Source organism: Peromyscus maniculatus, chromosome 7, assembly GCF_049852395.1.
Source record: "Peromyscus maniculatus bairdii isolate BWxNUB_F1_BW_parent chromosome 7, HU_Pman_BW_mat_3.1, whole genome shotgun sequence".
Classification (NCBI taxonomy): Eukaryota; Metazoa; Chordata; class Mammalia; order Rodentia; family Cricetidae; genus Peromyscus; species Peromyscus maniculatus.
The window spans coordinates 71,512,418-71,535,998 of NC_134858.1; the positions used below are offsets into that span (position 1 = coordinate 71,512,418).

General features: G+C 41.5%; 1 protein-coding gene across 1 annotated transcript in view; it reads right to left on the reverse strand.

Moving 5' to 3' along the window:
• The window catches only part of Unc13c (unc-13 homolog C), a 447,691-nt gene extending 428,670 nt beyond the window's left edge, over positions 1–19,021 (reverse strand). Inside the window, exon 1 of the mRNA XM_076576687.1 lies at positions 18,419–19,021. The gene's annotated coding sequence lies outside the window, so the exon portion shown is untranslated. The remainder of the gene's footprint in view (positions 1–18,418) is intronic.
• Between the last annotated feature and the right edge of the window lie 4,560 nt (positions 19,022–23,581).

Genomic DNA, 23,581 nt, shown 5'->3' on the forward strand with positions numbered 1-23,581 from the left:
AAAGGCACTTTCTGTCTGGTGGAAAGGCAGAGTTGAGAAGAGGGGACTTTTACAATGTCCATCTGAAAGAGAATGCTCCATGAAGAGGTGGCATTAGCCAGAGTGTTGCCAGGTAACTGTAAGTTGGGTTCGTGAAGCCCTAAAGAGGAGAAAACCAGGATAGCTGGGAATAGGAAGGTGAGCTAGCATTACCAATAGGCAAAAAATGAGCCACATGGGTTGAATAGATAGGAAGCAGAGCTTGGATAAGTTGGGACAAGGCAGATGATGAATAAACAGGATAAAAATCAAAGATCAGATGTCCAAATAGACTGGAATGTCTTTACACAGTGGATGAAGATTTATATTTGTTTAAAAACACTTTCATAGGAATGAGCAAACGAACCTCATGTGTAATGTGACAAAGTTACATGGATGACCATGGCGAGAGCATAGAATACTGTGCTGCGGCTTACGTTAATGCCCCCCAGGCCCATGTGTTCCAGGCTTGGTTCCTGGGTTGGCACTACCAAAAAGGAGGATGTCTAACAGGGGGTCATTCAGCATGGGGTCTTGAATGGAATTCTGGGGCCCAGTTCCTTCCTCTGCCTCTGCCCCCTGTGTTTCTCTGTGTCCTCCTGACACAAAACACTTTCTCATAGGCCCCAAGTCAAGGGACCAGCTGACATAGACTGAAATAGCCATTAGATGAAAGCCAAAATAGGTCTTTTGTCTTTATCAACTTCATAAACTGTTTTGTTAAAGATAAGCCCCACGGTATCACATGTTCAGGGAAGCTATTGGTTTTGTGTCTTTCTAAAAACAGAATCAATAGATGGATAGATACTAAACTGATCAGACAGAAATGGGACGAGAAGGGTGTGCTGGTTTGTTTATTCTTCAACTTCACACGCTCTAGAATCACCGGGCAGAGAGGCTCAGTGAGGGATTGTCTAGATCAGGGTGTCCTGTGGGCATGTCTGTGAGGGACTACCTTGCTTGTTAATTGGTTTAGGCAGATCCACCCAGTGTGGGTGGCACCCCTGCCTAGACAGGACATCCTGCCCTATCTAAGAGTAGAGAAAGCTAGCTAAGCCCTAGGCTTAACATGCACTGATTCCCCCGCTTCCCTCAGATGTGACGTGGCTCTCTGCCTTGGTTTCCCTGCAGTGATGGGCTGTAACTTAGAATTGTAAGCCAGATAAACTCTTTGTCCCCTAAGATTTTTGTCAGGGCATTTTATCACAGCAACAGAAACGGAAATAGAAAAATGAGTGGCACTAAATGAAGATTTGAAAGAAAACCATCAATGCATTTAACCATCACCACAGGCATCTGTACTTGGCTCTCGACGTGGCTCCTCTGACCTCCCTGTGTGCAACTCTGGATGTGGCCTGTTCTGTATTAAAAGTAAGAATTTAAATTTTAATGAACGTTGCACAGCTCAGAACTTCAAGTCTTGCATAATTACACTGTACACTCCCTGCTTCCTCTTTAGAGTATTAAGTCCACTGCAATACTCTTCACACAAAGGAACTTCAGCTGATTCTGATTCTTGGATGAAAGCCAAATATTTATGCTTCAAAGCACTCAAGCAAAACTGGGTGTGCCGTTCATTACTAAAATTTAAATTAGTGTCACTACACAAAGTGGCAATTTCATCATTTTCTTAAATTACCAGATGCTTTTAAAGTAAATCCCAAAAGAGATTATTTCAAAATGCCTAATAGCAAGACTTCCTTTAAAATTTTCAGCAAAGATACCAGATTCTATATAAAATACTTAGTACAAGTCCCTGATGAAGAATTCAGGCATCCAATTCAGGTGTTTGGGAATTGGAAATACTCTTATTATGGACTACTTGGATATACATGCAAAGTCTCTTCAGTTTGCCAAGACACAGTTAGCATCAGCCAGTTTTTGCCTCAAAGATACCTGCAAATAACCACAGCAAACGCCGTGTTTTTCACTGAAGGACCACAACCGGATAATCTTCTAAACACCCCAGATTTTTCACAGACATATGAAACTCTCTTCTGAGTAAATTTGTCTGGTTTTGAAGGAAGCATAGACAAGTGACATCCTTGAGAAGGGACACTTCTGAACACTGTTATGATAGCGTCAATCCTTTTCAGTCCAGCCTTCACCCACCTGTCCCCAGAGTCACTGCAGGATGCCTGGCATCACTACGTTGAGGCACTGGGACATCCTTTCAAAACTGTTACTCCTCTCTCTTGCTCTTCTGTGTGCTGGCTGGTCCCCTTGGGCTCCCTCTGAGTCTCTCTCTGAGAATGCTGCCTCCTGGCCAGGTGTGGGGGGGTGGTGGTCATTCCCTCTCCTTTAGGCAGCCTGTACCAGTGACTAATGAGTGTGGGGCTTCCTATGTCTGCATCTCTTTCTTCAAGACAGGGAATCTCCTTGCATCAGCACTTCCTGCAGGATTGATTAGACCTCTGTTGTAAATACTTTGCAGTTTGGTTTTTAATACATACAAGCCAAAAAAAAATACTCTGTGCTTATCTGTTTCATAGTCTGTTTCCCAGGGAATCTAACTGTAGAAAGTTGGTACCAAGGGAGCTCTGAAGAGATGGCTCTGTATGAGATAGTACACATATATAAGGATCTAACAACTGATGCTTTGCAAAAACAGACCCTGTGGTGTATCACAGAGGCAAAATTACCATTCCCACAGCTATAGACTTCAATGTTTCATCAGCAGGAGGGAGTTAACCAGTACACACAAGTACCTTGACTATTTTAAAGGCTCAAGGGAAGAAGTGATTGGCACTGTGAGATAGAATGACTATTGTTGGAATCTCTTGATGCAGAGAAGAAAGACAATGAATAGCTAGAAGCAATTTCTTACTAATTAAAGGGTAATTCTAAAACCATCTATGCCACCAAATAAATTCCCACTTCTTGTAGCAGATACTGGAGAATCTAAGCATCCAGCAAAGGAATTCATCATTAGGAAAGACAAGACTTCAGGTAAGATTTAATCTCAACTTAAGCAGATTGACCATGCCACAGTTGGGTTCTTAGTCACAGGAGGAAATATCTGTCTTAATTAATTTCAATTTCCTAGATTTGAGGGCAGCTATAATTATAGAGACTTTCGTCCAATTCAACAACTTTCACTCAGTCATTTCCTCTGAATACTCCAAGATACAAAATAACTTCATGCTCCCTTTTAGAGGGAGAAACCCCATTTTTTGTTTGAAGGCAACACGAAGGTATTTTTATTGAAAGACATTTTGTTTTCCTTCCATCAAGACTACCAAAGACATTCCCTTGAACCTGCACACCAACAACTGAGTAAAGTTTCAACATAATTAGTCAACAACTCACAGGGCCTGTTATTGAAGCAAGAGACAACACAAAGAAGTTCTAGGGTTTCACCAACAGGTCTGCAAAAGGGAACTGGATTCAGTTGTTTCTGGATGAATGGGAAGGGATATAAGTTTAAATAGGGAAAATTTTATTTCTTTATTGGCATATATTACTTAATATATAGAAGCAAAAGAAATAGTAGATTATCAAGAGCAGCCTTGGACTAGGGATATAGATCAGTAGTAGAATACTTGCTTAGTATGTATGAGGCTATAACTTCAATCCTCAACACCCAAATAAATAAATAAATAAAATAGTTTTTCTAATAAGATTCATAAAGCAGCCCTACATGTTCATGCTACTGCCAAATATCTAGCCTACAGAAACTGAGACCCAACTATAGACTTCCAGAAATTTCCAGCTACTTGGTAGACATTTGTCACATTGAACAACTTCTACTCAGATAAAGTCACCATCTCATTATAATTTAGATAAGCCCAATTCCAAATATGAGTTTTCCCCCCCTCCTCCAGCCACAGAGTTTCAGTTTGGATCCAGGAGCCTACTTTAATAGTAGTGGAGGTTTGGTCTTGGACCTATAACACAGGTTACATGATGACAGAGTCCAGGTTGTTGAACAAATAGCCTTTGCAGGTCCACCTGAAGGAGTGGCTTTATTGCAGACACCTTGATAGCATAGAGTCTTATAACTGAGAGTGCAGCTTATGATCTAAGTGTGTAGATATGATACATCTGGTGGATAGAATGGCAGCCTAGGAACCATCAGTAGGGAAACAGGTTCATCCTACTCATTACCACCCTCAGTGTCTCACTTTTTATTCATATTTCCCAGATGAGCAACTTTGTTTCTTGCAATAACACAGGACTTGGATCCCAGAGACAAACTGCTTCTACCAGGAGACAAAGAGAACATCCCATACTCTCTTGGGATGTTTGGACCTCTTAACTTTGAACTTATTACAGGAGGTATTAGCTCTGATCATTTGGAGAATATTGGGATAACAAAGGAACACTGGGAAATTCATACTCTGATCAGATGTTGACATTAACTTTTTATTCCCCTTGCCTATTTGAACCAAATAGGAAAAGAACAGCAGGATACACACACACACACACACACACACACACACACACACACACACACACACACACAGAGAGAGAGAGAGAGAGAGAGAGAGAGAGAGAGAGAGAGAGAGAGAGAGAGAGAGAGAGCAGAGAGAGAGAGAAAGAGAGAAGAGAGAGAGAGAGAGAGAGAGAGAGAGAGAGAGAGAGAGAGAGAGAGAGAGAGAGAGAGAGAGAGAGAAAAACCTCATTCTTCTGGGTCATCCTCAAGGAATCAGTTCCAGTTCTCTGGGAGAATTTTCATTCCCCGTCAGGTACAGACTTAGTTCATAGCTTCTCCATTCTTGGTATTGATCATATCCTAGCGTTGAGCTTCAGGCTGTTTGACTCCAGCCTTACAAAGTATATTTGGTAGCTGCCACGGCATACTTGCTGACTGTGCTGCTGACATACCCCCAACAGTAAGGTGTGTATGTAGCGCATGGAAGTGTAGGGAGTGTGCTGAGCTAGAGTTATTCCTGTTGTGGAAAGGAACTGTGGCCAAGCATCATTGAAGAGCTTCCCCAGTACCACAGTTCTAACAGTGATAACCACTATTTCCAAATATGAGTTAACTGGAATTATCTACAAATGAAAAATGTGATTATAAAATGACTACTTCTCTACTTTACAGACCATTAAATCATGAAGTCTAAGAAGCATAAACATAGTAAATATCATAATGAAAAGGCTTTTCATATTGTATATTAGATATTACCATAGCTTTAATTTTTAAAATATTTCACTTTATCATTTCTAAATTTTTAATATTTACTTTCTTTTTAATTATGTGTGTATCTGTGAGTGTGTATGTGCATGTGAATATATGTGCCTGTGGATTCCAGAAAGGGGTTTTAGATCCTCTGGTACTGCAGTTATAGACAGTTGTGAGCTCCCTGATATAGGTGCTGAGAACTTAACCCGGGTCCTCCACAAGAGCAGGAAGCACTCTTAACCATTAGCCCATCTCTCTACCTCCAGTGTTTTTTTTTAATTATTATACCAAGTAATGAGTTTCATTATTACATTTTCATGTAAATATATTATTTTTACTTAATACTTATTCATACCCCTTCTGTTCAGTTTTCAGCCTTCTTGAATATTTATTACAAATTATTTCTCCTGTGTAGACCCACCAACTCTCAACTGTGCTGTGCCTGTGAATGACCATCTTGAATAAAATGTCCACTAGCCACTAATGGTACTCTTATTCATTGGTCTGAAAGTTGGAAATGAAGCGGATGGGTTTGTGAAACACATTTCATCACCAAACCTTCATCTCCCAGGTATACTTTCCCTGTCCTTTTTAATAACTCCTTTCTTTGCCCCAAGTGCTCAGGGTACTTGTGTTTTATCCAGCCTACTGCAAGGGTGAGGCAAATATCTGATTAATGGCATGCAAATAGCTGATGTGCCCTGATTCTGCTGCTTTTATGAGGTATTTGTAAGATTTGAGAGTAACAATGCATTCAGTACAGAAGAAAATATAATTTTTTAAAAACACAGAGAATTGGCTTAAGATGAAAAGACAAGTCTATATAAAGGTCAAGTCTACATGAAAATCAACCATATCACTCTTGTCATAAACTTTTGGATGAGTTCCACCATGGCTAAGTGACCACTACCTCATTTCCCTGCTCACATAATGACACATGGATAGAGACAGAGTGTATCTAAACTCTGCAGCCTAGTTCTCCCTCTGAGTTCCTTATTGGCAAAAGGCAAGGCATATTTGCCACAATTCTGACATGAAAGATCATGTTGGCTATTTTTAATGTCAACTTGACATAATGCAGAGTCATTGGAGAGGAGGGAACCTCAATAGAGAAAATGTTTCCATAAGATCAGGCTGTAGGCAAACATGTAGGGCATTTCTTAATTAGTAATTGATTTGGGAGAGCTTATCCTACTGGTCCCCTGGGCTGGTGGTTCTGGGTTCTATAAGAAAGCAGGCTGAACAAGCCATGATGAACAAGCTAGTAACCAGCATTTCCCCATGGCTTCCGCATCAGCTCCTGCCTCTGGGTTCCTGCCCTCTTTGAGTTCCTGCTACGGCTTTCCTCAGTGGACTTTAATTTAGGCTATGTAAGCCAAATAAATCCTCGTCCTCCCCCAAGTTGTTAAAGTCTTGGTGTTTCATTGCAGCAATAGAAGACAAAGACCAAGACCAGCGCAGAGCTTGTTAGCACCGAGGACAGCTCCTTCACAAGGCACCAAATGGTGCAGCCATGCTGCCCACTGTGGTATAGACCTGTGCAGCTATGAATTAATATGAGAAAGGTTATACTTCTGCAAATTGATAAATTAACATAAGGTTGCTGATTTACAAACATATTTAACCCAATTTGGAAGAAGATAAATTGACAGTTCTCCCAGGAATTTGGAGATATTTTGCAAATTTTTACAGTTTATAAATTAAGAAATACCACCACCAACGACAACAACGTCTCACTGTCCAATGTGTAGCTGACCATTTCATATTAAACAGGAAAAAAATGTTGGTTCTGTAAGGCATCATGAACCAAGCACAAATGTTTTTACTTTGTCCTAAGAGTAAATCTGTAGTCTTTAAGGGCAAATGTGAAAAGGGGTGGTCATTTCAATTTAAGGCTACTGACCTGCTGGGTACATTAAAGATTTCTTGGGGATGTTTTTCCTATTTTTATCTCTGAATTTCCTATCGAGTTATACTTTCAGGTAGAAACCAAGAAAGATTGCCTAGATCTTTTTTTTTTCTAAGCAATTAAGCCAATGCTCATCAATCAGATGCTGCAGACAGTTTTTCAGGATTGTAATTGAGGTCATATAACCTTGCCTTTATTGATGAGTGCAAACCAAGCTACAGCATTCAGATAAGAAATATCTGATCACAAATTGGAGAGAAGGGATTTAACAGATTCCAAAATATTGAGCAGTATTTGATTACAGGAACAGCTCAATACCTTACGATGTTTCACTGAGACCATACCTGGAATCTGTATCTTCCTTGTCCCATATGACTATAGGTTTCTGGGTTAGAATGGAGCACTTCATACTCCCAGACTTACACACTTGTCAATGCAGAATGGTCACTAGAGAGGATGAAGACAGATTCATGGCAGATCTAACTAGCTAAAAACCCTGGATTTGAATTAAAATTATTTTAAACTTACTAGCAACATGAAGAGTTGCTGGTCAAAATTCTACTTAGTGGACAACAGTTGTTTACCTGTACTAGGATTAGGGGATGAAGAGTGAGAGAAAGAACAATAGCCTCCCTGCTTTATAAGATAGAATGAAGAGTTATCAGAAAGATATTTCAGTAAACAATATGATTGTACATACACATGCATTATTATAAACAAAAATTGAAGCAACTCCTTGATTTCTACTTATTAATTTCAGATATATCAGTGTCCCTGGCCCTCCCTATATCTTCTCTCTTTTTATACATGCCAGCTTTTTACCCAGTTTGTTTGGGTAGAATGCACTCTCAATTCCTCTTAAGACACCCCTCTTACAGTATGTGCTTTTAGAACTCAATATTACTCATTTTCATTTCCCTCCTGCAAAACAGAGGTGAGACCTTCTGAGAGAAGCCTCCATTTTCTTCCTTCCATAGAGCCTAGCACAGCTTGCCAGGGCTTCTCAAGTCAAAACACAAAGGCCTTGACCTCCACTCATAATTTGATGTCATTTCACCCCACAAACATTTCCTCCGTCTCAATTGTTCTTTCTGCCTGAGATTCATATCATCATCCACTATCTCTTATTTAACTTTTGAATACTATTTTATTGTTAATGTCAGTCACCAAAAGTTGCCATATTGTAACACATTAGAGCCATTTTAATCTACCAGGGTGATCTTCCCCCTCATCTGTACCTAACACACATATATCTACCCCACTGGTTTTGCAGCGATAGGGCAGACTCCTTTTAAGAAATCTCACAACCTAATGAGGAGTGCAGGACTACAGGCAGTGTAGCAGGAATCTTAGAGAGTCTTATTAATAAAATCAAACCTGAGCCAGGTATTGGGGTGAACTGGAAGATCAGAGAACCAGAACAAGCCACAGCTAACCTCACCTTGCCAACTTCTCAGCTGGTCTTGTTTCCTCAGACTGGAAGCCTCTGTGTCCTCATCCCAATGGCTCTCAGCTGAACTGTGCTCAAAAGCCTGAATGCTTAACCAGCCAAATACTTAACCAGGCCAAAATGCTTCTAGTTTCTGGTCCTCACGCCTTATATACCTTTCTGCTTTCTACCACCACTCCCTGGGATTAAAGGCTCGCTTTCTGAAATTAAAGGTGTGTGTCACCATGCCTGGCCGTTTCCAATGTGGCCTTGAACTCACAGAGATCCAGAGGGATTTCTACCTCAGGAGTGCTAGGATTAAAGGTGTGAGTGCTACCATTTTCTAGCCTTTGTATCTAGTGGCTGTTCTGTCTCTGACCCCAGATAAGTTTATTAGGGTGCACAATATTTTGGGGAACACAATACCACCACAAGGCAGAGACCAGCAGTAGGAATTTAAAGAAAGTGATTGTTGACAGAGACACACTAAGAAAGACAAGTTTTTAGGCCTCCATACAGGTCAGAATGATTGATCTGATAGTGAGTTACTCACAGATATATAATTAACCCCCACACAAGTTTCTGAGTGTAAAAACAGCATCCCCAGAGACCAGAGATACATTTCTCAATCAGGAAGGTACAGGAAGGTACAGAGATGCTCCTGTAACAACCTAAGGCTTACAGCAAGAAGAAGAAATTTGAACACTGTCACTTCAATTTGCTGGGGTCCCCACTGTATAGATTTTGTGGTCATGTTTCACACCCATGACTTTCTACATGGACCATGATGGATCTGCCACATCTACTTCCTTGGCCAACTGCTAAGTCCTCAGAACTGTTAGCATTCAAGAATATGAGAAGTGAGGGCTTTCAGCTCTAATTTCCCTAAGTAGTACACTCATTATGAATTGCTTTTCTAGGAAAATGATGGATTTGGCATGACTGCAATCTACTTTAAGGATATGTGTGAACCCAGCTGTGGGTTCTTAGACAGAATATTTTCCTCGGTGTTGACATCCAATCTGTACATAATAAATTACTTTCCAAAGGATCATCTCTTTTAGCTTCCAAATGAAATCGGACTGCCACCCCCCACCCAATCATTCCTTATCACTGACAATGTATTGCTGAACTGCATAGGGAATGTTTAACTTATCCAAAATATCTACTAATCAATTTCAGATCACCAGAAATATTGAACAGACTGTTATTAATTTTGAATAAAGTGAGCACTAAGGAGAAGTCTTGAGATTTTTCTATGCCATCAAACTAATATATAGAGTGTGCTCAATATTACATTACATGTAAGATACCAAGTCGTTTTTTTAACATTTGTTTACTTTCTCGTTTCTTTACTGTATGTTTATGTGCACAGAGGTCAGAAAACAACTTGAAGGAGTCAGGTCTCTCTTACTGCATGTGGGATCTGGGGATCCAAGTTATGTTAGCACCAAACATTACCCACTGAGCCATATAGGCAGCCCTCAGGTCTTAATTTATTAATAGTATCCACCCCATAAATACCTATTAAGTTTATCTTTCTTTTAAAGCTCCTGTTGCGAATTGGTTCATGGTTCACTGAGTTTGAATTCCTTACTAGTTCACAATATTTCTTCATTAAATTTCAAATTATCTTTATCACTAGTTTTGACACATATAGTAATAACTTTTTGCATTTGAGTATAAACAAGCATTGTTGCTTGGTCTGTTTTCATGTGGTATTAACCTTATCTCCTGCAGATGTTTCAATAATTGAATTTAAGGACTAAGTTCACAATGTGAAAGACCAATGCAAAACAGATGTCTAGAAACTGTGGCTGCTTGACAAGGTATTTCCTCAGACTCTGAGAAATTAAAAGACTGTGTCTAGAATTTTATAATTCTACCAGGATTAGGAATTTGTTTCACATTCTGTGGATTTTAATTGTTTTCTGCATTCTAAAAAGAAAAAAAAACATATTCTTTACTCTCATGGAAATAGGCTTTGGATTCTAAACACAACAGCCAGAAAGGTGCATGTTGCAGGTAAAGGCTGAAGTAGAGACAAAAAGCACTGACCATAAGAGAAATGGAGGGTCAGGATGGCCAAGTGTCTGAGACACAAGCACTCTGAAATTTAATTTTTGAATTATACAACCAAGTTTTGCCCTCAGAGCTTCTAGTCCTGGATCTTCCTGACTGAAATCTCCATCTTTTAAGCTCTGATGAGGAATTCAGACCTCCCTCTTCTCAAAGTCTTCAGTCTCCATTTTTTTTCTTTTAAAAATTTCTTCCCAAATGGAAATGCTTGAGGAAACTTCATGTATCCGTTATCAGGACCACTGCCTTCTGTTTTAGAATAAACAGATGCTCTCAGAATTCCTTTCAGAAAAAATAAAGTAGACTAGTGTAGGATTCGGGGATGTTTTCCTGTAACTGTGGCTCTTGATGGACACACAGGGAGCTGCATGCTGTAAAGCAGGAGCCATTGAGGGGAGGTGTGTTGTAGACGTCAACAGAATAGGATCGAGTTAGACTACAGTTGGCATCATCAGCTCAAGTCAATATGAGAAGATTTATATCAGAGCGGGTGGGGCATTCCATATGGAATCATCAAGGAAACACTTTTACTATAAAAATAAAACTGGAAATGAAATATAGATCAGAGGAGAACCATCACCATAAGGAGCTGATAAGGGTTTCTAAGGTGACATGGTTCTGACCTAGACAGAGCTAAGTAAGCAACCCTTATCATGCATCCAGCTTCCACCCATCACGCTGCTGCTGAACCTCTTTGGCATTCAGCAGGAGTGTTCAGGAGCTCTTTGTTTACTCCTGAAGTCAGGTGCTCCAAACAATGTGAAAGGATCAGGACTGCTGTTCAGATCCTTCCTGTTAGCAAAGGCAGCTTACAGGGCTGAGTTTTCCCCATCAGCTGTTACTACACTGCCACTGGGATTTGCTGCTTCCATACCATGAAAAGCACATACAAGCTCCTACAGGGACCTCAGGGCCATAGATTTCATCAAAAGCAGGCTGTTCAAACTATTCCAATTTGGCCCAAATGCAGCTTCTGAGGTCATGACTATCTTGGGACACAGTAAAGCTTGAGTTTTACTGCTGATTTCATTTCTTACCATTTCCTACTTTGTGTATCAAAGTTTCTTCTTCCTTTACTGACTTTTCTTGCTAATAAGAGATAGTAATACATAATGCAAATTAAATATGAAATCAAGCACATCTATGGGTAGACCACTTTATATAAAGATGTTAAAAAGCATGAAGACAATGGAATTCTGGTATTCATTGAACACTATTTGTTATTTTAATTATTTCTCATGAACACAATGGGGAGAAACATTCTTTATGATGTCAAAAAAAAAAAAAAAAAACCCAAATGACCAAATTGTACAGATACTGTACCAAAGGGGTTTGCAATAGAGCCAGGACTGTTTTTATGAAAACTACATGAATCCATAAACTTCATGTCAAAACCATAGGAAAACCTCATGGTAAAGTATTTGATCTGTTATTAAATTAGTCACTTAGCACCATGAAAATTTACAGCATGCCAGTGTTTGGAATCTGTGGTAATCTGTACAGTTGGGGCAGGGATTGGAGGAAGGAGGTAAGGAACCCAGGCTTCACATATATGACTAGTCAGCTTGCTCTGAGGATCGCTCATCTCTTCCTGGAAGTCTGGAATTACAGATAAGCTTCCACATCCACCCAGCATTCACCTAAGTTCTGTGGATCTGAACTCCCATCCCCATGATTATAGGCCAAGTACTTTAACTGCTGTGCCTTTCCGCCTAGCCTTTAAGCTTTATTCTAAATACACAGAGGAAACATGGAAACTTTTGAGGACAGTGATGTGTGTCATGACATTTTTGAGGACAATGAACTTGGCAGGCACACACAGAGCAGATGCTCAAAAGAGGTGTTGTGGCAGACAGAGACTGGGAGATGGGGCAGTGTTCTAAGATTAAAGTGATGAGGTGGACCAGGGCAGTGACAGCAAAATGAAGCCGAGCAGGCAACATACAGGTTGGTGAGGGCTTGCGAGCACAGGGAAGAACAGAGCCCCGAGGGCAAGGAGCCTGCGGAAATGAGGAAAATGGGAGGAGGAATCGTTGAGGAGGAGCAGCTGCCATCTCTTGACTTCTTAAGCTACTGTCAGTAGAAAGAAGTGGGGCGGCCTCTTGTGAAATTTAGGGCACCCAGTGTAAAAGAAGGGACAAGCAGGAGATGCTTGAACGAGGTTCAAGATGAAACGGACACAGAGGTCAAAGGTAGCGACTCTAACTTGTGTGTAACAAAGCAGGATATTTACCAGTAACTAAGCAGGATACTCATGCCATTATACCCATCAATTATCAATTGATATTAATTATCAATTATATCAGCATGTTATTGGAAAACCAAGCACACTTCTCCATCTCACAGGCTACTTTCTAAAAGTCGTATTTTATTTTTCACATGTACAAAGTGATCTATGTATTCTGTGTCCTGGCAATTGACCTCCTATAAAACTGAGAGGAAATATGAATTCTCCTCAGATTTCAGGTGCTCTGCTAGCTCAGTTTGCCTTTTTAGCCACGAGACACTGCAATGTGGTTTTTCTTGGGTACTCTCATGGCGTATGCACACCCAGAGAGGAAGACTGCACAGGATATACATTATTAGATTTTATTTTCAGAAGTAGTTTTCTATGAGTGACTCTAAAAGTAGCTAGTAAAGTGCCCTACCACCATTTCTTACTTTTTATTTTCCAAACCCATAAACTCACTATACAACTGAATCTGGCTTTGAACTTTGGATCTTCCTGCCCCCAACATCCGAGCATTAGATCACAGGCATGCACCAGCACACCAGGCTTACCATTCATTTCTTGGCCAAAAGAAGCACTGCAACATCACCCGAAGCTGCAGCAAATGTGTCCTGACTCACAGATACAGGGTTTTCTCCCAAATATGGCTGGCTGGCTGCGTCCACAGCTTCTGTGTCCAGAGACTCAACTGACTTACAGACCAAAAGCATTTCAACTTTCTGCCTGCAATGAACAGGCACAATTGATTTCCTGTCATTGTTCCCTAAACAATCTCATGTGACCACAGTACCTATGGCATTTATATTCTAGCATGTCACATTATCAAACTACCTATGATGACAGTTTGTGGGATACATTTCAGTTTCCGGAAAATACAACCGCATTTTACATGAGGAGATCAAGCACCTGTAGATTTGGGTGGTACCAGTTGGCTCACTGAAACTATCTTCCTCGGAAACTAACTGCATGTGGTCTATTATGTTATAATCCAATATTTTTGCCCAGTTGTTTGAAGGAAAATAATTTGATAAACTTTCAACCCAAACCTAAATGGAAGAATACTGCTTCCTTTACCAGACAAGCACATGCCAGTTACACATCCCCAGCCTCTTAGGGAGCTCAAACCAGAGCCAAGAAACTCCATGGCTACCCGTATCCCATGGAGTCCACCCTATAGAACCTGAACAATGATGAGCTTATGAAAGCCCCGACTTGTGGAACTAGAAGTGACCTTCTGGAACAGATATCTGGACAGGTTCACAGATAAGAAAAGACTTACAAACAAAAACACCACCCGAAGGTTACCTAGCTAGTGAAAGACTGAGCCAAGATTTGTATAGTATATATTGCTGTTTCCTGCTGGACTCCTGTTAAAATGTGGCATTAGTCATCTAAGGCATGTGTCACTTGAGGCTGCTACGGAAGATTTCTCATTGATAAACAACACAATTTTCTTTTTCAGTTTTTGAAGTTAACAATGGCAGGATTCAAAACACATCTGACCCTCTGCCAGGAGCCCCAAGGCTGTGTCCATAAGGCTCCTTCTTGGAAACTGCCCTCACTGGCCACACCTAAGTTATCAGCTTTTCCTACACTCAAAACAATAAGGCTGGGGCTGGAGAAATGGCTCAGCAGTGGAGAGCACTTACTGCTCTTGCAGAGGACTCAAGTTCAGCTCCCAGGACCCACATCAGGCTGATCAAAACCACCTACGTATAACTTCAGTTCTGAGAATTTGATACTGTCTTCTGACCTGCTCTTGAATGCATGTGGTCCACCCAGAGACAAGCCGAGACATGTACACTTGTAAATAAAAAAATAAATCAAATTTAACACATATACAAAGTCATCTCTGTCAATGCTGCCCCCCCCCCCCCCGCCGTGTATGGTGTGTGTGTGTGTGTGTGTGTGTGTGTGTGTGTGTGTGTGTGTGTGTGTGTGTGTGTTGCATGTGTATATGTGCCTGGGAAAGCTATTCCTAGAGAATATTGTTTCCAGTTATAAACCATGCTAAAGAAAATATTTTTATGCAAAACATTTCTTCTCTATCAAAGAGAGAGAGAAAGAGAGAGAGAGAGAGAGAGAGAGAGAGAGAGAGAGAGAGAGAGAGAGAGAGAGAGAGAGAGACTGCATCTAGATTCTAAGATCCTAAGGTCTAAGAAATAAATTATGTTTTACCCAGAATAGGATGGGAGCCAGCAGAGACTGCCTGTGGAAGTGAAGATGGACATAGGTGGATCTTCAGATTTCCCAGGGGAAAGAAACCATTTGAGAAGGCAACTGATGTTACACAATTACCTTTACATGTAAAAACACCCTATGATTTATTATATTGAGTTAATCTTATAATCTGGTATTTATTCCTACAAAATATTTTCTAACTCTATGCAGGAAGAGCAATACAAAACATATCCTGCATGCAGGCTATAGTGATTTTTGCATGCTGAGCCTAACACATACACCATAATTAAAATACGCAAGAGGCAGGAAGTGTGTATGTCTCTTGGCTCACAGCCAGCCTTAACAAGTAAAAGAGGGTCAGTGCTGTGTGTCTTCACGGTGCTTACATTTCCTTTGGGAAACTTCTGCTCTACAGGCTAGGAGACTTTCTCCTGTCTTCCTCACTATTTTTTATATAACATCTTTTATTATGTTTATTTGTGTGGGGGGTGTTGTGCGTACCATGGTATGTTCATGGGTTCAGAGGATAATTTATACAAGTCAGTTCTTTCCTTCCAACATGTGGGTCCCAGGGATCAAACTCAAGTCTTTGGGCTTGTTGGCAAGCACTTGTGCCTACAGAGCCATCTCGATGGCTCCTCCTGACTCTTTTTTAACAGGCCAGAAGCAGAGCAAACTCTGCTGTGCTATTTGTTATCTCTGGAGTTCCAGCACCAGGTATTCAGTCTTCTGCAGGCTGATAGGGCTATTAATAAACCCTCTTTTAAAAACAGCTGGAAAGGAATTAGAGCCTTTTCATCCAAACACAGATAACTGTAGGTCCAGAAATGATTTATAACAATAGCAAAAGATACAAATTCAATCTTTTGAATTCATAATTAGCACTTGAGTGGTAGTGTTGAGAGGTAGTGTTATAAATATACATGGCCAAGTAAGTTGATATTGCTGGCAGTTTCAGAATAGTCAGACAACAGATTCCTAGCAATAAAAGTGTATTATAGAGAGAAAATGAGCATGCACTTAAAATTCCTCAAATTCCCACCTCAAAAGCAAGGATCACACACATACACATCATCATCATTGTCATCATCATCATCGTCATCTGGCAAGGTAATTTCAATACCTTTAATAATTTTGGGAAAGTCCTTGTGTAGTAAATGTTATGTGATTGAAAGAATACACACCAGAACCCAAGGGTATTAAAACTAGAACACAAAATACAGGGAGCATAATGCCTCTGAGAACTCAGGGAGGGTGTGTGTACTCTACAGCTGAGGAGGAGGAGGAGGAGGAGGAGGAGGAGGAGGAGGAGGAGGAGGAGGAGAAGGAGGAGGGATGAAAGTGTTGGAGTGTCCTGTGCTGGTATTCAAAGACACTGGCTGGCCCTAAATGAGCAAAGACATCCACATGTTCTCTTCTCCACTGACCCCACCATCAATCACTCCCTGCCCCCACACAAACATACTTAGAGTAATTTGTCTTTGCAAGAGGAACCTCCCCGCTTGCACCTGTCTGGAATGATCCATGGGCTTTTAAGCAACTCCCTCTGTTTGCTATATACTTCATTGCTAGATATTGGAAGAATGGCAGCCTTAGAGGGTATGGTAGGGTGTACGAAGCAACTGTTAGATGTGGTTAATAAGAAACACATGAAAAGTGTGCTTCTTCTCCAGGCTTACTTAACACATTCATTCCTAGTCACCTGCATGCACATCCATTTGTCCAGGTGGACAGGGGTGGACACTTGTGAGGGACGTTTCCAAGTCTTTTTAATGTAAGTCCAACAACAAACAACTGCTCAGAAAATAAACGTTCTTCTTCTTCTTCGCCACCCTCAGATCTAAGCCCAAAATTCTATTGAAATGAGTCCCAACTAAATTCCATGTAGTTTGAAAGCAAACTAACTTTTTTAGTTTGGAAAGGCAGTTCTCATTTGTCTATGAGATTCAAACATTCTCTATCCAACTTGATATCAGTTTATTAGCTTCAAAAATAATTCTTTATATGATGTTCTGAAATTGTTATTACATTTCTTCTGGGACATCTCATTTACAGATGGGTAACCTGCGCCACGCCACATATCAACAGAGAAGAAATACACTGTGCTTTTTGCTCTCATAGATGAGCACTTTGTCTCAACAGCTAGCTATCTGTAGATACCCACCCTATTCTTGTATATTCTAGTACAGCCACAGGACTCTACAACAACTCATGACCTTTGGTGTGGAGCCCAACTCCATACTCTAGATCACTACCTTTGAGTTTTACAAAAGCAGAGTAATGATTTCTTTTCCGGCAAGAGGTACATAACTGATCATTTACATCCTACTTGGCCTTGCTCTATAGCAGCTGACATCATACACACACACAAAAAAAAGTAGAAACAGCAATTAAAAGTCAGTGTCCTAAAGCTTTCGAATAAAATGGCCACGTTAACAAAAGCATGCAGAAAATCAAGAAAATATTTTATATACACAAGATGTAACTTTTCTTTTTTTCCTTCTCCCTGGAAAAGCTCATTTAAATGCACGTGCATACATACAATTTGTTGTCAGTTTCAGCCACTTTTGTGAAAGTATTGAAGAGCCCCAAATAGCAAAATTCTTTCCTTAGGAACATTCATTTACGAACTCCAAAACACAGAAGGTTTTTGAAAACTCATTTGTGCACATTTTCCACCCACCTCTTTCATGCTGTTCTCTAAAACGCTCACGGAAAGGATGAATTTGAGCTTTGTCACATCACCTAGGTGTGATCGTAGCTGGGTCTTTCTCCTTATTATACAAGTATGTTGATGACGTAATTGCAGAAGTTGGTTCTACTCAGGCAGCTGGGTCTTGGGATTTTTTTTTTTTCAATACTGCCTCCTTCAGTACCATAAAAGAGTTGTAAAACAGAACCAAGCAGTCTTGCCTCTTGATAGTAAATTCTTGAGATCGTCACCCAAGGGATCTGTCCAGCCTTGGGTAGCCAGAACCATCCCAAAGCTCAACTGGCCCCAGACCTGAGGCTCAGCGGCACACACTTAGGTGACACCGCACCAGGCTTGGCTTTTAACCCTTTCCTAGAAGCTCTCAACTTTTCATCTCTGTTTGACTTTCATTTTCACCCACCCCCAAACCTCCAGGGACTAAGGAGAACCCCCGACATTTATCCTAACCTTGTTTGCTCCTATGCAGTAATTCCCCTGAAAGTTGACTGCAAAGTAAGCAAACAGTTATCACGTTGTATTCAAAATAAAGTAAGGCTCGAGAAGACCATGATCCCCCAATAAATTATGCTGATCATGAACCTAGAAGAGCAAGCTTTTATGGGAGCATCTTCTACATTGAGAGAACCCGCGGTTGTGATTCAAAGTGCAGAGAGAAAGAACCATGGAAAAAAAAGGCACAGGCTGAATCTCATGCAGATGAGGCAGCTCAGCGGGAGGTAAAGAAAACATACCTGAGGGATTCTCCTTTTAAAAATGCTCAGGCCAGCTGGGTTGTTGCTCCCCTCCTTTAGGGGGGTGGTTGTGTTTTCCTTTCAGGAATATCCCGTGCAATTGTGTTTCTAGGTTCTTTTCCTTTTATTCAGCCACAGATAGTTGCAGGAGGCACCGGCAGGCAGCGTTCCTGCGCCCCGGACTCAAGTGCAGTCGGGCATGCCTTTGCTCAGAAACCCTGCTTGCGCTGCTCTTATCAATTCTATCACGCTCCCTGGGTAGCCTCCAAAGCAATTTTACAACTTAGCTGCTGGCAGGAATCTGCCTTTCACTCTTCTCCTTGCCAGATTCCTTGGGCGGCTCATTTCTCAGCCCTTTCTCCCGAGAAAGCAAAATGGGATCTCTCCCCTTGTTGTCCTGGCTCACCCACAATTGACGGTGCGGAGTGGCGGCTGAATGTACGCCGGGAACTTCATCCAGCGGCTGCAGCCCGGGCTTCTCCGAATGCAGCAGAGACCTGAGCTCCCGGCCTCCTCCATTGGAGTCCAGGCTCCCTCTGCTGCACCAGCCGCACAGAGCCGCTCTGTGAGAAGGCTCCTCAGCCCTGGTCCTCTGGAGATGCTCTGCTGCCAGGTGTGGTCATCACCACCTCATCCACACACCCCACTAGCGGGGTCACAGCTTCCTGCTGAAGAAATGCATGGTTGTGGATGTCCCCTGTGTTCCCTGCATCCCAGGGGGGCAACACTGGTGACCATCATAGGGTCAATTTGCTCCTTGCATCAGTAAAACAGATAATTATTACATTAACCATGCTATTTAATTATCATTATGATTTCAGATGCTGCTGACTGTGCTTGGAATCCTACAAGGTCCCCTGTCCAACCTGGCATCAAGAGACCCTTAACAGGACCCCTGTTTAGAGGGAGGCAATATGCTGGCTTCGTCCCAGTTTTTTTGTTGCTGTTGCTTTGTTTTCTTTTTATTTTCTTAAGTGGTTGTAGATTTGAGGGTTGATTCCTCAATAATTAGAATTAGATACACATACACATATCAAAGTAGGCAACGGAGGAGCATGATGGCTCAGAGGATTTTCTTTCTCATGCAATAATGCCTTCCAGATCTGCCTGAGAATTGAATGGGCTCGCTTTCCTTTTTAGCTTAGCTGAGTAGAGGAGGTGGGGGGAGTAACCACTCCTACTTTCCATCAATTAAGCATTTTTTAATCCTCTAACCCTCCTGTTGAAACAAATATAAAAAGTGCTGCGTCTTAAAATAGAGCCTTAAAGAAGCTCAAGTCTGGGAATAATTTGTAGGCTTTAAGCTGCATCTGGTGCTCTGGCTTACTTATTTTATTTTCTTTGCTTTGTAGAAAATGAGAGGATGGGGGCTGGGAGACGGCTAAGTCCCCACAGTATTGGCTAGATAAGCCCTGGGACCTAAGGTCAGATCCCTGGCACCTCCATACAAAGTATGCATGTGTTTGCAAGCTCGGTGCAGGGGACCGGAGGGGCCCTGAAGCTCACTGGCGAGCCAGTCTAGCTGATTCTCCTAGTTCTGTGCCAAGCAAGAGATCTTGCCCCAAAAGTAAGGTGGAGAACGATAGAGGAAGACACCTGTCATCAATCTTTGGTCCCCACGAGCACACACACAAGGACACACATTTTCATGGACCTGTACACCAATGTGCACAGCCACACACACAAAAGGAAACAGGATGATGTTTCCCCAACCAACAAACCTATCAACTAGTGGCTGGGATGAAACAGTATAGGAAGTGTGTATCTGATTACAAGCCTTGATTTCAGCCCATGTAAGGATAGGTATAGGCAGGTCAACTCTAGAAGAGACACTCCCATCAACATGTGATATGCAACAGCAGCAGCAAAAGGAACAATTATGCCCATTTAAACAATTTGGGACAAAACTTGTATAAAGGCATGTTCTAGGGCTGAGGAAATGGCACAGTGAGCAAAGAGGTTGCTTTGCCAGCCTGAGGACCTTAGTGCAGACCCCTGGAAGCTAGAGCTCAGACCCACACAGAAGGCCAGGACTGGTGAGATCCTACCTCAGACAAAATTCAGAAGGCATTTAAGAAACAGCATCCCAGGTTGTCCTCTGACTTCCTCATGCATATGCAAACAGGTATATGCACCCACCCACAGCCACACATACACCAGCACACAAAGGCACGCACATAGATACATATACATATTGCACCTACCATCTATAACAGCCAGTAAATAACACTGTGATTTGAAAACAAATGTTCCCCAATGTGACACAGTGCTGTGCCAGGTCTGGGCAGGTGGCCCTCTCTCTCCTTTTCTCTCAGCCTCACCGATAGTTCATAGCTGCACAGCTCCCCCAACCTGCTGCTTAAGTGACTGTTAATGGACACGAGCAGCTGCTCAAGGTCTAATGAACCGCATAAGGGGCAAACACCCGGGCATTGTACTCTCCTCCGTCAGCACTCACCAGCGAAGTGGACCGGACAAAGCTCTGCTGCCCTCGGCTGTAAGCACTGGAGAGCAGCAAGGGGAAACCGGTGAATTCTAACAGTGCATGACAGGGCAAAAGCTGACTTTTTAATATAGAAGCATCCAAGCTTGACAATGCATTGTCTTGAAGGCTGCCCTTCAACACAAAGGAGAAACCCGTGTCCAAACTACTTTTCTTTCTTTTTTTTTTTTTTGTACAATAACCAAACCAAAATGCTGCGGCTAAGCTGAGCTGAGAAAACTCGGCACCCAGCATGATACAATGGATGCATGCCCTCAGCCAATTGTGACATGATGCCTTTAAGCATTTAAACCTGCAGAAGTAAATATAAGATGATGCTGACTGTGTGTGGCCTATTGAGCATGTGTGTAGGTGCAGTGAAGAGCCCCCCAAATAAAATCCCACTACCCTGAAAATTTACCCCTACAGGATGCGGCACCAGGGTGGTGACGGTCAGTCTTAGGTGGTGGGAAGAAGTAAGGGTTGGAGGCTGCTGCAGAGCTGGTACATACACCCTGACCAATGATCACGATGCCAAGCCAAGGTCAGAATGGAAATGCTTCCCATGTCTACATGTGGCAGGAATCATGGATTTAAGGGACATAGGTTGCCAATGAACTATGTATGTCACTTATATAAAGAGTAGTGGAGTTCCGTGACTTTATTGGTCTGCAGGAATACCAAACTCCCTAACCGAACTTTCTTGGCTTTACTGGGCAGTTTTCACCTGCTGAATGTCTACTTTGAATAACATATAACAAGGATATGAGTCCAATGGTAAGTTCGGAGTCCTAAACATTCTTATTAACATGTATTCCAAGTCTGTAAAATGCCTTTCAGGCCCTGGGAGAAGTTAAATGAAATACTACTAGAGAACAGGACATGACTAACTGCCAGCTGATGGCTTGTCAATCAACAGGTACATGACCCCAACTCACCCCCAAACTGATTCAATAGTGAGGTTGTTTCTGCTCTCAAGAGTCTAGCAGTAACTTCAGGAATAAAACCTTTAAGGCACCAACCACTTTCCATCTCCTAAGACATGCTGAACCAAGTGATTGGTTTTGTTTCTGGTTTGGGGGGATAAAAGACAAAATGCCGAGTTGTCAGTTATTTTTATTAGCAGTAAAACTTCACTAAATCTAAAGGATGAATCTATTCTGGGCTAATACTCTTCCCTCCTGGGTATCTGGATTATTTATTTCATTGTAGTACTTATTGACTGATTGTGGAACAAGAGAATGAACCACAGATCTCACACATGATAGACAAGCACTCTGCATGGAGCTATATGTCTAAGGCAGGGACCTGGTGAGTTGTCCAGGCTATTCATGAACTTGTGATCCTCCTGCCTCAGCTTCCCAAATAGTTGGGATTACAGGCATGTGATACAGGGCCCAGCCCCAGCTAAACAGAGAAAGTCTAGAGAAAGCACCAATGTACCTTGTGCATACTGAACCATGCTTTCAGTTGTCTGGAAGATTTCACTCTCCATATGGGGAAACAGTAAACCAATCACTGTTGCTAAATATTAAAAATCAAACCACGCACATACAACCAATCCTCAAGGATAGACAACGGCATTTGGTGTCCACACAAATGAATTTGCAAAATGATTTATTAGCCAGATGATTGAGGGCAAAAGCAATTTTAAAGTAGGAAGTTGATGTTTCTAGCTGTAAGCAAGTGAATAATGTAGAGGAAAATAAATGTTTGAAAGAACTGCCTGAAAAGGCCTAATTTAAAAAGATTTGCTTTGTGGAAGTTGCATGCTGGCAATTAACACATATATGAAATTCTGTTCTTGACACTTTCCAAAAGAGTCTGGGTCATTTTACCAGTGAACTTGGAGCAGAATTGAGAGTGTACCTGCAGAGCTGGAGTCAAGCAGGGTGCAACTCCCTTTCCACTATCATTCTTGGCTTTCTTACTCTGAGCTAAGCAGTCTGCCATGTCCTGGGGACTCTCAATCAGCCCAGAAGGAAGTGACTGGGTAGGAAATAAGTTCTTTGCCAACATCTGGGCAGAAATGGGGACCTCTCTGCCAAAGTAGCCATGTTGAAACTTGACCATGGTCCAGATGACTGCTGCCATGATTGACAGGCTCTATAAACTGCCCAAACCCTGAGCTGAATACTCCACTATGCTATGCCTGAATTTCTGACCATCAGAAGATAAATTAGATAAATTAATAAATCTTTCAAATTTTAATAATGGGAATTAATATTGTCTATTATTGAACTTTGTAATTTCAGTGGATCAATTTGTTTTAAGTAGGAAAATTTTAGGCTCAATGAATCCAGCCACAAGGTAAATCTGCCAATGATGGCAATAATATTTTCATTCTCAGCAGTTTTGAGAAGTCTTTGTTATAGCATTGGCTTATCAATTAGTGTAGCTATCTATTTGCCTATCAGCCTACCTGCTTTTGCTAAACAGTGATCCTCTTGAGAGCAGAGAATACATTATCTCTGTTACTGTTACTAGTGTCCAGATGAGGGCCAGGCTCATCAAAGGATATTTGAACTATTATCAGTGTGTTTAGCAAAGCACATAGCTAAATGAGGCTTAGACCCAAGTTTAGTCTCCTTGTGGCCAACGAGTTCTATTTCTTGGTTCAAATGATACCACTTAATTCTCAAAACCAGCTCTAGTAATGTCTGTGTGAACAAACCCCCTAG